The sequence below is a fragment of the Narcine bancroftii genome, chromosome 2, assembly GCF_036971445.1.
Source record: "Narcine bancroftii isolate sNarBan1 chromosome 2, sNarBan1.hap1, whole genome shotgun sequence".
In the NCBI taxonomy this organism is placed as follows: domain Eukaryota; kingdom Metazoa; phylum Chordata; class Chondrichthyes; order Torpediniformes; family Narcinidae; genus Narcine; species Narcine bancroftii.
Genome location: NC_091470.1, coordinates 314,611,586 through 314,626,756, shown reverse-complemented (window position 1 = coordinate 314,626,756; position 15,171 = coordinate 314,611,586). Strand labels below are relative to the sequence as shown.

Below are 15,171 nucleotides of genomic sequence, written 5' to 3'. Positions count from 1 at the left end.
CTGAGGCATGCCACGCCTGCACAGAATGCAAGCTCAGTTTCATCCGTCTGCCCTAGGCCCACGTCGTGAAGGCCACCCAGCCCTTCGAACACTCCAGCATCGACTTCAATGGGCCCCTGCCTTCCACGAATCGAAACATCAATTTCCTCACTGTCATAAACGAATACTCCCTTTTTCCCTCCCCCCATCCCGTGCCCAGACACCTCCACGGCCACTGTCATCAGGGCACTGACACAAATCTTCACTCTATTTGGCTACCCCGTATTCATCCACAGTGACTGGGGGGTCCAGCTTCATGAGCAAGGAGCTGTACCCGTACCTAATTGCAAGGGGCATCACAAGTAGTCGCACATCTAGTTACAACCCGAGGGGTAATGGGCAGATGGAGCACGAGAACGGGATGATTTGGAAGGCAGTCCTCCTGGCCCTTAAGTCAAAAGGCTGGTCCATTGACTACTGGCAGGATGCCCTCCCCAAGGTGCTCCACGCCATCAGGATGATCCTGTGCACGACTACCAATGAGACCCCTCACGAACGCCCGTTTTGTTCCCTAGGAAATCGGCAACTGGAATCTTCCTCCCAGCATAGCTCATGTCCTTGGAACTGATGCTCCTGCATAAACATGCATGGGCCCACAAGGCCGACCCCCTGGTCGAGCAGGTGTTCCTCCTACACACAAACCACAACTACACCTACGTCAGGTGCCCCAGCAGCAGGGAGGACACCATCTCGACCAGGGACCTGGCACCAGCGGGAGCACCCACTGCTGCACAACAGCCTCCACTGCCCCAGGACCATGCCAGCCCGATACATCTCCCCTGCCCCAGATATCCATGGGACACCCAGGACCACATCAGCCTGTCACACTTTCCATACCTTGGGCACCCATTACACACTCAAACTGCAGGGGACGACCTCTCTCCCCCGCCCCTCCAATGTCTCACACACATTCTGACTCAGGCTGCCCCAACCACCCCACCATGCTGCACCATGCCAGCCGCTCTGGCACCCGCCCCAGCCCCTCAATTAACCCCCGCACACCCTCGCCAACCTTTGACCAGGAGCCAACCTTGTGACGGTCACAGAGACTCTGACGGCCGCTGGACCGTCTAAACTTGTAAATATGTATGGTCCTGTGGAAGATTGTTATGTAACCTTCCCCACCCCGGGACAATTTTAAACAAGGGGTTGAATGTGGTGATACACCACTAGCCTACTGCACGGTGGGGTGGCTGGGGCAGCCTGAGTCGGAATCCGTGTGAGGTGGACTTCATTCAAAAAAGGAGGGATGAATGTGGTGGAACACAGTACTTTGGGCATGTCCTCACTGGACTGGGCAGGCTGGCCCACCTGCTGTTCCTGTAGCCCCTCCCCGAAAGATCCCCTAATGAAGGCTGAGTGCCCTAGTCTTCTGCTTACTTGTCTTGAGCATGAGCCAGCAGCATGTAGTGGCATGTCTGGGTCTTTTGATCAATAACGTCTTTGACTCTTGCTTTGTGTCTGCGAGTGGTCATTGATCGCGCCACAATTTATTGATCAGAAATTTTAAAGTGCCATAGACAAGGCAATCCAACTGGAGAAGCTGGAGATCAATCCAAGGATATACAGCCTCTGTAAAGTTTGATATGTGGCTACACTGTTTAAAGGCCCACCTGAGGTGCCACAAAAACACAGCCGATGGTGATCGGTACGACCTGCTCTTTGCAGCTGTGGGCCATCGAGCGTACCAATTAATTTGTGAATGCACTGAATACGAAGAGGCAATGGCCCTACCCCGACAGCAGTACAGAGCCCCGAGGAATGCGATGTATGCATGCTTCCAGTCTGGCTTCTGATGCCAGGGCCCTGGTGAGTTGGTCAACGATTCTGTGAGGGCCATGCGGGAGCTGGGATGAGACTGCAGGTGCTGGGACATGACTGCAGCGACCTACCAGGAGGAGTTCATCCATGACGAGCTGGTCGCTGGATTCTGTTCCCATCAAATACAGGAACAACTTCTGGAGAAAGGCGATCAATCCCTACAGGAAGTTGTGCAGATGACCCAAGTGATGGAGACTGCTCAAAAGAACACGAAGGCCTACTCAGCGGGCCATGCAGCCACCAGGTGGGGAAGATGGGTGGTGCCATCTTGGGACTTGGGGCCTCTGAGCACACAAGGTGCAACTACTGTGGCCAAAGCAAACACCCATGAAAATACTACCTGGCCCGTAGCACAAAACAGTGGGGTAAAATCAAAAATGACAAGATCATGAGGTGGAGAATTGAGCTGTCCATCTACAATTATGGACAAGCTCAATGAGCCACCCTATGCTCTGTCCAGGAGAACCTGCACCAGGGTGCAAGTTGATCACCTCCATGTCCTCCATGATAGCCTCTACCACCCCAGGGTCACAAGGCTCTACCATTTTGTGAGGGCCCATAACCTCCCCAACTCAGTGGAAGAAGTCAGGGAGCTGACTCACAATTGCTCAGTTTGTGTGGAATGCAAGCCGCAATTTTATAGACCAGAGAGAGCCCAACTCATCAAGGCCATTTGCCCCTGCGAACGTCTCAGCATGGACTTCAATGGGCCCCTCCCATCCACGAATTGGAACGTCTACTTCCTGAGCATCGTAGATAAGTACTCGCATTTCCCATTCACCATCCCCTGTCCCGACATGACCACGTCCATTAAACCACTCTGCACAACATTCATTCTGTTCAGATACCCCAGTTATGTTCATAGTGACCAGGGATCCACCTTCATGAGTAAGGAGTTGTGGCAATACTTCCTTTCCAGGGGCATAGCTACAAGCAGAACCACCAGCTACAACCCCCACAGGAACGGGCAGGTGGAGAGGGAGAATGGTGCAATCTGGAAATCCTTTTGGCCCTCATCGAAAGGGATGCCAGTATCCCAGTGTTGAGGTCCTTCCAGAAGCACTGCACGCCACCAGGTCCCTACTTTGCACGACAATGCCCCATGAAAAATTGTTTTTCTTCCCTAGGAGGTCGGCATCGGAAACCATGCTGCTGGTCTGGCTAACAACCCCGGGGCCAGTGCTTTTCCAGAAGCATGTTAGAATGCACAGGAAGGGCCCACTGATTGAGGAAATCCCCAGTATGCGCTGGTAAGGTACTCAGACAGAAAGAATGATACAATGTCCATCCGGGACCCGACGTGAGTGGGGGCCCCGGCACAGGAGATGCACCTGATACCCCCAGGCAGCGACCAGTCAGTTCCAGGAATCACCCTGACAGATGATCCCACCTCTAACACGGCACCCCAAGTGTCCCCTTCCACTGGAGTGTTCACCTCTTCCCCCCCCCCCCCCCCCACTGTTACAAACAAATTCCCCACTCCCTACAGACCCGGTTAACCCTGTTCACCCTTCCAACACTCAGGGAAGCAAACAAGCCACCGTTCTGCTGGAACCAACGATACAGCCAGCAGTTCTTCGGAGATCTCAGCACTGAATAAAACTGCTGGAGCGTCTGAACCTTCGAACTGTATGGATTACGTGACTTGTTCCGATAGACATTACCCCACATCACCCCGCCAGACTTCATTCAAAAAAGGAAGGTTGAATGTGGGTAATTCGGACATGTCCTCACTGGATTGAGCAGGCTGGCCTGCCTGCTGTTCCTGTAGCTGTTCCCTAATGAAGGCTGGGAGCCCTAGTCTCCTGCTTACTTGCCTTGAATGTGCGCCAGCAGCATGTAGAGGCATGTCTGGGTCTTCTGATCAATAAAGTCTTTGTGTCTGTGAGTGATCATTGATCGTGCTACATGCATCGGGAGATAACTTAGTCATTACCACCTAACTCCTAATGCCGGGCATGTATAAGCATTTCCCAAAATTACAGAGGAATAATTTATTTACTTGTATATAAAAAGATAAATTTTCTATTTCTCACAAGATGGAACAGTTAAAATAATAAAATGTTCAACTTGTCAAGCAACACCAGTCCTACATTTGAACTCGGTGAACAGCAATGAAAGATCCTCGGCCTGAAACACCAACTCAGTTCCCGTTCTTCTGATTATAATAATCACCTGCTGATTATTTCCGACTTATTTCTGCTTTTAATGCCTTCTCCTTTCTGTTTTGATTTCACATTTCTTGCAAATGCTTTTACACCGTAAAGCAGGCTTTGCATTCATGTGAACACAGCTGATCGACAAGGGCTGGGTGTAATTAGAAACGTACGGGTAATAAGATGCTGAACTAAGTTGAACCAGATTTACAGTACTCTTAATACAGAATGGAACCTAACATCATGGCTCTTAAAGAGCCACAGCTGCCTAAAAACTTCTAGTATGCTTTAGGAAAAGTATGAGTGTGCAATTACATAAGGCTGTGTTCATAAGAAGTTCAGGCCAATATTTACTGCCTAAAATAAAAGGAAACGTAAGTTGATCAGCTTTATTTATATATGTTGCTACAGAGAGATCAAGGTCAAATAAATGTGCCACTGAGAACACAAATACAAATAGTGCTACTGTCTGGGATATGCTGCTTCTCCACTCCAGTGTTTGTCTATCTCACAAATAACTGGAAAGAAAAAGCTACTTTTGAGTTGTAGATTCAAACGAAAGTCAAAACAGCAAAAGTAAGCCGAGTCCATTTTAGTTGAACAAAATAATAATTTTACTGGCTGACATTTTCAGCACTGAAAATTTACCTTAGCAGGTGCTGAGTTTCATTCCACTCCAATGTTTTACCATTTCTTCATCACTGCAAAGCCGAAATCCTACCATCACCATAGCACCATAGGAATAACTTTCCCCGAAGGACAGCAGCAGGTCGAGAAGGTAGTTCACCACCACCTTCTCGATGCTAATCATGGATGGGTATTAAACGGTGGTCTTGCCAGCAATATTCAGATTCTGAAAAAGCATAACGCGAAAGTCACAAATGTTGTGGAGCAGAAGACTGCAAGAGGGAGCAAAGCAAAATAAAAGGGGAATAATTGTAGGGGAGTAAATATATCTTTGACAGCCATTATTGAGGGTCCCAAAGAGTATTTTGCCTGATGATGCCAAGATAAGAAATGTATCGATGTTGCTGGAATGTCATAATTGATATCTGGGAAGAGGCACAGGGAAGAAAAAGGAAGATGGTTTGCTCATTATATGTCAGAAATTAGGAATTAAATCAATAAAAACAGAATCTCAAAAATTATAATCCTGAGAATATCATCAAACCAAAATTCAACTGAAATAAGATCAGGAAACAGTGCATCTTTGATGTGATAAACAGAATTTATGCTACCAATGGTACTCTTGGTGAAGAGAATCCTGACATAATGTAAATGACTACAGCAGATGCGACAAAATAGGAAATATGTTCATTCATTTCAGAAAGACAGCGTCACATTAAAAAGGCAGCTATGAATCCCTGATTCAAATAACTATTCCATTCACTAAATCAAGAGAGTGAAAATCAAAAATTAAGTGGGCTGGAGGATCAATAAAGTTTATAAAGGATACCATGGTATCAGTTACTGATACTTGTCATTAAATATTCCAGGTTTTAAGTTCTTTCAAGAGAATTGTGAAACTAGAAGTTGAGGAGGAGTGACACCTACTGATTAAGAATATTATTACAACATTAGTAAGAGAGGTCATCCGATGCGCTCTAGTATTTGCCAAAGCCCTTTCCTGCTCACGGTGTCGAAGGCTTTGGTGAGGTCAACAAAGGTGATGTAGAGTCCTTTGTTTTGTTCTCTACACTTTTCTTGGAGCTGTCTGAGGGCAAAGACCATGTCAGTGGTTCCTCTGTTAGCGCGAAAGCCGCACTGTGATTCTGGGAGAATATTCTCAGCGACACTAGGTATTATTCTATTTAGTAGAATCCTAGCGAAGATTTTGCCTGCAATGGAGAGCAACGTGATTCCCCTGTAGTTTGAGCAGTCTGATTTCTCGCCTTTGTTTTTGTACAGGGTGATGATGGTGGCATCACGAAGATCCTGAGGCAGTTTACCTTGGTCCCAACAAAGCTTGAAAAACTCATGCAGTTTGGCATGCAGAGTTTTGCCGCCAGCCTTCCAGACTTCTGGGGGGATTCCATCCATACCTGCTGCTTTGCCACTTTTCAGTTGTTCGATTGCCATATAAGTTCCTCAACATGATTATCCAACTGCACGAAAACCAACAAGGTCGGGTCAGATACAGCAATGAGCTCTCTGAACCCTTCTCCATTAACAATGGCGTGAAGCAAGGCTGTGTTCTCGCACCAACCCTCTTTTCAATCTTCTTCAGCATGATGCTGAACCAAGCCATGAAAGACCCCAACAATGAAGACGCTGTTTACATCCGGTACCGCACGGATGGCAGTCTCTTCAATCTGAGGCGCCTGCAAGCTCACACCAAGACACAAGAGAAACTTGTCCGTGAACTACTCTTTGCAGATGATGCCGCTTTAGTTGCCCATTCAGAGCCAGCTCTTCAGCGCTTGACGTCCTACTTTGCGGAAACTGCCCAAATGTTTGGCCTGGAAGTCAGCCTGAAGAAAACTGAGGTCCTCCATCAGCCAGCTCCCCACCATGACTACCAGCCCCCCCACATCTCCATCGGGCACACAAAACTCAAAACGGTCAACCAGTTTACCTATCTCGGCTGCACCATTTCATCAGATGCAAGGATCGACAATGAGATAGACAACAGACTCGCCAAGGCAAATAGCGCCTTTGGAAGACTACACAAAAGAGTCTGGAAAAACAACCAACTGAAAAACCTCACAAAGATAAGCGTATACAGAGCCGTTGTCATACCCACACTCCTGTTCGGCTCCGAATCATGGGTCCTCTACCGGCACCACCTACGGCTCCTAGAACGCTTCCACCAGCGTTGTCTCCGCTCCATCCTCAACATCCATTGGAGCGCTCACACCCCTAACGTCGAGGTACTCGAGATGGCAGAGGTCGACAGCATCGAGTCCACGCTGCTGAAGATCCAGCTGCGCTGGATGGGTCACGTCTCCAGAATGGAGGACCATCGCCTTCCCAAGATCGTATTATATGGCGAGCTCTCCACTGGCCACCGTGACAGAGGTGCACCAAAGAAAAGGTACAAGGACTGCCTAAAGAAATCTCTTGGTGCCTGCCACATTGACCACCGCCAGTGGGCTGATAACGCCTCAAACCGTGCATCTTGGCGCCTCACAGTTTGGCGGGCAGCAGCCTCCTTTGAAGAAGACCGCAGAGCCCACCTCACTGACAAAAGGCAAAGGAGGAAAAACCCAACACCCAACCCCAACCAACCAATTTTCCCTTGCAACCGCTGCAATCGTGTCTGCCTGTCCCGCATCGGACTGGTCAGCCACAAACGAGCCTGCAGCTGACGTGGACTTTTTACCCCCTCCATAAATCTTCGTCCGCGAAGCCAAGCCAAAGAAGAAAGAAGAGTAAGAGAGGTGGGGAGCTGGCTGATGGAGGACCTCAGTTTTCTTCAGGCTGACTTCCAGGCCAAACATTTTGGCAGTTTCCGCAAAGCAGGACGTCAAGCGCTGAAGAGCTGGCTCTGAATGGGCAACTAAAGCGGCATCATCTGCAAAGAGTAGTTCACGGACAAGTTTCTCTTGTGTCTTGGTGTGAGCTTGCAGGCGCCTCAGATTGAAGAGACTGCCATCCGTGCGGTACCGGATGTAAACAGCGTCTTCATTGTTGGGGTCTTTCATGGCTTGGTTCAGCATCATGCTGAAGAAGATTGAAAAGAGGGTTGGTGCGAGAACACAGCCTTGCTTCACGCCATTGTTAATGGAGAAGGGTTCAGAGAGCTCATTGCTGTATCTGACCCGACCTTGTTGGTTTTCGTGCAGTTGGATAATCATGTTGAGGAACACAAAACTCAAAACGGTCAACCAGTTTACCTATCTCGGCTGCACCATTTCATCAGATGCAAGGATCGACAATGAGATAGACAACAGACTCGCCAAGGCAAATAGCGCCTTTGGAAGACTACACAAAAGAGTCTGGAAAAACAACCAACTGAAAAACCTCACAAAGATAAGCGTATACAGAGCCGTTGTCATACCCACACTCCTGTTCGGCTCCGAATCATGGGTCCTCTACCGGCACCACCTACGGCTCCTAGAACGCTTCCACCAGCGTTGTCTCCGCTCCATCCTCAACATCCATTGGAGCGCTCACACCCCTAACGTCGAGGTACTCGAGATGGCAGAGGTCGACAGCATCGAGTCCACGCTGCTGAAGATCCAGCTGCGCTGGATGGGTCACGTCTCCAGAATGGAGGACCATCGCCTTCCCAAGATCGTATTATATGGCGAGCTCTCCACTGGCCACCGTGACAGAGGTGCACCAAAGAAAAGGTACAAGGACTGCATAAAGAAATCTCTTGGTGCCTGCCACATTGACCACCGCCAGTGGGCTGATAACGCCTCAAACCGTGCATCTTGGCGCCTCACAGTTTGGCGGGCAGCAGCCTCCTTTGAAGAAGACCGCAGAGCCTACCTCACTGACAAAAGGCAAAGGAGGAAAAACCCAACACCCAACCCCAACCAACCAATTTTCCCTTGCAACCGCTGCAATCGTGTCTGCCTGTCCCGCATCGGACTGGTCAGCCACAAACGAGCCTGCAGCTGACGTGGACTTTTTACCCCCTCCATAAATCTTCGTCCGCGAAGCCAAGCCAAAGAAGAGAAGAGTAAGAGAGGATCGTTAATTGTTCAAAATTGGTTTATGGTAAAATTGCAAATAGATGGAGATGTTAAAAAAAAACTTTGTTTAAGATGGAAACAATATCTAGCCCAAAATAATACAGTTTGTAAATTATGGTTTACAAAAGAGCAAGGAAGAAAGACAATTACTTTGCAGAGTACCTGTCACATCGATTCTGGAAACTGCAAAGGAAACAAAAAAAAGATTGTAAGGACTTTAAAAAAATGACAAATGAATAGTTTTGCCAAGATCATTTGTTTTTAAACTTATAGTATGAAAAATAGAATGGCAAGGGTAATGTGGTCCTTTAAAACAGATGGGAAAATATTGCATTTGAAAGGAAATTACAGACTTGTTGCATTATTATTTTGTGTCAGTCTTCACAGTAAGTAGTAAGATAAGAATTCTGTGGAAACAAATTATGAATCACGATTATGATTTCACCAAAGTTAATCTAAACAAGAAAACAGTTTAGAAAAGTTAACAACACCAGATATGGATAAATCTGCACAACTTGATGTTTTCACCTAAGGGTTTTAAGGGACGTAGATGATGAAATGTGATTGAACCACAATTTTGCTCTTTCTATTCAAGAACTATCTCTTCTGATTCCATTGCTTATACAAAGTTAGATTCAGGGGGAATATAAGGAAATTATAAATCCATTAGCGTTACTTCTGATCTGTGATGGAGAATTATTAGACTCTATAATTAAGAATGGAATGACGAAACACTTGAGCTGATTAGAGAGAGCCAACATGGATTTGTCATAGGTTGTTCAATTTTAATGAATCTGATTGAATTTCTGGAGAAGTAATTGAAGGAAAGCTATTGACTTGGTTTAAAGATTGATCAGATGGTAGTAAATAGAAAAAATAAGTGACTCGTAGTGTACCACATGTTCCATTGTAGGATTTAGATCATAAGTGACAAAATTTAGGACATTCAGTTTCACAACTTTCCATGGTGGAATTTATTTATCCTGAACAAAAATAAATTGCTACTGAGCCAAGCCTAGATGAAGGTGATGTTTTGAATTGATCACAATAAAAACTGGTTACATTTATCCTTTTTCTTTCCTTTCTCTGGACACACTTTCAACATCCATCAATATTTCAGCCATAAGCACCTTCCAGGCTAACCTGCTCTTACCAATAATTTCTGACCTTTATGATAAATGTCATCTTTTATCCGATTGTGAGATTACACTGAGTTCAGATTTGATTCCCATTGTTTTTCTCAGTCTCTCCTGAGATTATCAGAATATAATCTGCACAAAGTTTATGTTTCTGCAATTTTTATTTTCACCCTGTTCTTCATTTTCAAAGGTTGTGATTAAAACATGCAATTCATCCCTGAAGAATAGTTCTTTACTTCTAATGCTGAGTCCTTCTGAAATACATCTTTGCACTACCCTGATGAATTTAATTAACTTCTGATCATGAAGGAGGAATTTCAACAAATACATCACTGTACAAGAGCCATCACCCAGTGACTGAATTTAAACTTCAGATTTCAGCTTTATTGTCAGAGTTCATACATTACATCACATACAATTCTGAGATTCCTTTTGATTCCTTTCTCCTGTAGGCAAGGCAGAATTACCACTAAATGATAGTGCAAAAAAATAAACTGAACACTGTAAACATGTAAACAAACAGACCTGTAAACAGATAATGAATGAAAATAGACTGTGCAATACAGAGAGAAAAAAAGAAAATCAATAAAGGCAAAATTAAGAGTCCGTAAATGAGTCCCTAATTGAGTTTGTTGTTGAGGAGTCTGATGGTGGAGGGGTAGCCGGTGTTCCTGATCCTAGTGGTGTGAGTCTTGTGGCACCTATATCTCCTTCCTGATGAGAACAGAGAGAACAGATCGTGTGCTGGATGGTGTGGGTATTTGATGATTGTTGCTGCCCTCCCATGGCAACGTTCCCTGTAGATGTACTCAGTAGTGGGGAGGGTTTTGCCTGTAATGGCCTGGGCTATGCCCACTACCTTTTGGAGGGCTTTGCACTCAGGGGTTTTGGTGTTCCCATACCAGACCATGATGCAGATAGCACATTTTCCATTACACCTCTGTAGAAATTTGCCAGGGTTTCTGGTGTCATACCAAATCTCCACAAACTCCTGAGGAAGTAGAGGTGCTGATGTGCTTTCTTCACGATGCCTTTGGTGTGGTGAGTCGAGGAAAAATCCTCTGAGATAGTGACACCCAAAAACTTAAATTTGTTCACCCTCTCCACCTCTGTTCTACAAATGATCACTGGACAATATACCTTGGCTTTTCCTTCTTTAAGTCAACAATCAGCTCGTTAGTTTTGGTGACATTGAGTGCAAGGTTGTTGTAAATTGGTACTTTTTAATTATAAGAGTCTGCCCTCTTGTCCTGGAATCACCCAACAGGGGAAACATCTTATTTCCATCACTCTGTCCAATCCATTCATCATTCAAAATGTTTCTATGAGATCCCCTCTCATTCTTCTATATTCTAATGAATAGAGTCCAAGAGATGCTAAGCATTCCTCATATGTTAGCCTACTCATTCCTGGAATCATTCTGCTAAACCTCCTCAGTACCATCTCCAATCTTGCTATATCCTTTCTAAGATATGGGGCCCAAAACTGCACACAGTACTCCAAATGAGGTCTCATCAGTGCCCCATAGAGTCTCATCAACACCTATTTATTTTTATACACAATCCCCTTTGAAACAAATGCCAACATAGCAATCACCTTCTTTACTGCCAATCCAACCTGGTGGTCAACCTTCAGGTCATCTTGCACGAGGATCCCCAAGTCCCTTTGCACTTCTGAGGTTTGAATTTTCTCCCCATCCAAATAATAATCAGACCATTTATTTCGTCTACCAAAATGCACAACCATACATTTCTCAACATTATATCACATCTGCCATTCCTTCACCCATTCTCCTAAGCTGTCCAAGTCTCTCCGCAAGCTTTTGACTTCTTCTACACTTCATACTCTACCACCTATCTTGGTCTCATCTGAAAACTTTGCCATGAAACCATTTAACCCACAATCTAAATCATCAATATACATTATAAAAAGGAGCGATCCCAACACCAATCCTTGCAGAACACCACTAGTACCAGGCAACCAACCAGAATAGGATCCCTTTATTTCCCCCCCCCCCCCCCCCACCCAACCTTTGCTTCCTGCCTATCAGCCAATGCTCCACCCAATCTATTATTTTCCTGGTAATTCCATGTGCTCTCATCTTATTAAGCAGCCTCTTATGTGACACTTTAGTGAAGGTCTTTTGAAAATCCAAATACACAACATCCACAGCCTCCCCCTTGTCCATCCTACTTGAGATTTCCTCAAAAAATTCCATTAGATTGGTCAGGTAGGATCATCCCTTCATGAAACCATGCTGGCTTGGACCTATCATGCCATGCACCTCCAAATATTCCATAACCTCATCCTTGAGGATCAATTCCAATATCTTTCCAACTACCCAAGTCAGACCAATAGCCCTATAATTTCCTTTTTTCCGTCTCCTTCCTTTCTTAAAAAGCGGAACACATTTGCGACCTTCCAACCCTCGGGGACCATGCCTGAGTCTATTGATTTCTTGAAAATCAATTCCAAAGCCTTTACATTCTCCAAGGCCACCTCCTTCAGAACCAATGGGTGTACGTCATCCAGTCCCAGAGACTTATCTATTTTTAGACCATTCAGCTTATTAAGCACTTATGGGGGATGAAGGAGGAGGGTTTTCAGTGAAGATGGCCTCATTGGAGGAGGCAGTGTGATCCTTCACTGTCTCTGAAGGGACTTTCTTTCTTTCTTTAAATTTTTGTGGTGCACCGAGATAGCAGCAAGGAAGCCTTGGTGGCTCCCCGTGCGACTGGCTCAGGAGGGGCCAGCTCAGGTTTATCTTCAACTCGGCTGATTGACAGCTGGCCAGGTGGAGTCAGCCCCTTAGGTGGTCTTCCTGCAGGTACAGAGATCACCCCCTGCAGTGGACCACATCCACCCCCTTCGTAAAATTAAGTCCTGGGGCGTGGTGGGGGGTGTGTAAAAAGGTTCCGGATAGTAGTTACAGATTGTGGCGGCCCAGCAGCTATTGGAGTCTCTGGGACCGCCACAGGGTTGGCTCCTGGTTAAAGGTCGGTGAGGGCGTGGTTGCTTGAGGATTGTCTGGGTCCAGCGTAACCATGGCGGGTGTCGGTGTTGGCAGCATGGTGTCTCTCTGTATATGTCTGTCCATAGGGGGGTGGCCGGGTGCGTTTGGTCCATCAGGAGTGGAGCTCTCTGGAGGTCTGGAGGGAGGAGGTTGGTCCCCAAATCCTGGGTGGGCCAAGGGTACCCATGGTGGGGAGGTTGGGCCGAGTAGTCATGATGCTGGGGGGGGGGGGAGTGTGGTGGTGAGGCCCCTACTGGTGCCAGATCCCTGGTCGAGACGGTGTCCTCACAGCCACTAGGGTACCTGACATAGGCATAGTTCTGGTTGGAGTGGAGGAGGAGCACCTGATCAGCCAGTGGGTCGAATTGTGGGCATGCATTATGGCATTGGCAATGTCCTGCCTGATGCAAGCAAATGCTGCTTGCACCTTGGGGAAAGGTGGTGGCATGGGCCAGTGGACAACGTCTAAAAAATGGGGGACCCAAGGGGAGTAGGAGGAGAAAAGCCCAAGGCGGAGGACCTTGAGCGTGTGGGAAAGGGACAGCTCCATTAGTGGATGCATGCATTCTGGGTCAAGACAAATGACACCATGTTCCACAATGTACTTGAGGATGATGAGATGTGTGGTGCTGAACACGCACTTATCTTTGTTGTAAATGAGGTTCAGTTCCTCAGCCGTCCAGAGAAATCTCTCCACTTTGTCATTGTGGTCCTGCTGGTCGTGGCCGCAGATGGTGACATTGTCCAAGTACAGGAAGGTCGCTCTTAGTTTGTGCTAGTCTACGATGCGGTCTATCTCCCGCTGGAAAACGGAGACCCCATTAGTGACCCCAAATGGGACCCGGTGGAACTGGTAGATTTATGTGGTTTATTCAGGTCGGCTAATTGACAGTCAACCAGGTGGAGTCAACCCCTTAGCTGGTCTTCCTGCAGGTACAGAGATCGCCCCGTGCAGTGGGCTGGTGGTCTATCACCACAATTTTTAAATCTAAATTTTAACATACAGCATGGTTACAGGCCATTTTGGCTCATGAGTCCGTGCTGCCAAATTTACACCCCCGTTTTTTGAATGGTGAGAGGAAACTGGAGTTCAGCGGAGAGCGTACAAACTCCCTACAGACAGAGTGAGATTCGAAGACCGGTCCTGATTCCTGGTGCTGTAAAGACATTGCGCTAATCACTACAACAACCGTCCTGCTCACGATGCCTTTCTATTGTGCATTTCATTTTTTTGATCAGATGGCACTGGGGAATGTCAACATTTTGCTACCTTTTGAATGATATGCAAATGAAGGGATCCCACTACCAGATACAGCTCTCACTCCCCTCTCCAGTTTTTACTGGAACCGCTCCCTTTGCGACTCCCTCATCCACCATCCCTTCACAACAATCATCCCTTTGGTACCTACTGTACCTCTGTGATTTCAAGAAATGCTAAACTTGCACCCATCCCTCCTCTCTCCCCACTATTTGAGGCTCTAATCTGTACTTCCAAGTGAAGCAACACTTCATCTCAACAATGGCCTCCTCTACGTTGGGCAAACTGGGAGATTGGTTCATTGAGCACTTTCGCTCTGTCCGCTGCAACAGCAAGCACCTCCCAGTAGCCAACTATTTTATACCATTGTCACACTGACACATCTGCCCATGGCTTCATGTACTGCCAAATCGAGGCAACCCCCAAATTAAAGGAACAACGCCTTATATGCCGAGTAAAAACACAATGTTGGAGAAACTCAGCAGCTCAAACAGTGCACTTTATATGGCAAAGATAAAGATGCATAACCAATGTTTCTGGCTTGAACCCTTCATCAAGATATGGAAAAGTGAATCTTTATCTTTACTAGGTAAAGCACATTGTTTCTCCAGCATTGTGTTTTTACTTCAACCATGGTTTCTGAAGACTTTCGTGTTTTATGCCTTATTTTCCAACTCAGGGTCTCCAACCAGACAGCATTACATTGATTTCTCCAAATTTTGTTAACCCCCTCCCCGGTCTCTCTTTTTGCCTATCCCTCCGTCTTCAGCACCACACCCCTCACACCCTACCCTGCCCTCAGTTCTTGAAAACACAAACAGAAAATGCCAGTAATACTCAGGAAATTAGACAGAATCTACAGAAAGACAAACTGAGGTCATGTTTCAGGTTAAAGACAATTCATCAATGGTTCACTGAAATTTAGGGATAAATTTAGGGATAAAGATCACTGGAATTATAGAGCATGGAAATGAAAACTACACATCTGAAGGTTCTGATAGCAGAAGACCAGAAATAGGGATGGAAACAGGCAATATTATAGAACTGACTTTAAAATTGAGGATGTGCAACTGCCAGATCAACATTGAACAAACAGGAGATT

At 46.3% G+C, this 15,171-nt stretch overlaps 1 protein-coding gene across 5 annotated transcripts in view; it reads right to left on the bottom strand.

Annotated features, from left to right (window-relative positions):
• The window catches only part of adcyap1b (adenylate cyclase activating polypeptide 1b), a 44,777-nt gene that overhangs the window by 16,886 nt on the left and 12,720 nt on the right, over positions 1–15,171 (bottom strand). Inside the window, exons 2-3 of one of the 5 annotated variants that reach the window (XM_069921722.1) lie at positions 8,822–8,842; positions 4,665–4,869 (exon numbers count right to left, since the gene is read on the bottom strand). The exons of 2 other annotated variants lie outside the window; for them this stretch is intronic. The gene's annotated coding sequence lies outside the window, so the exon portion shown is untranslated. Of the gene's footprint in view, positions 1–4,664; positions 4,870–8,821; positions 8,843–15,171 lie in introns of those variants that run through there. 2 more of the 5 variants (XM_069921727.1, XM_069921729.1) reach the window with 2 other exon arrangements.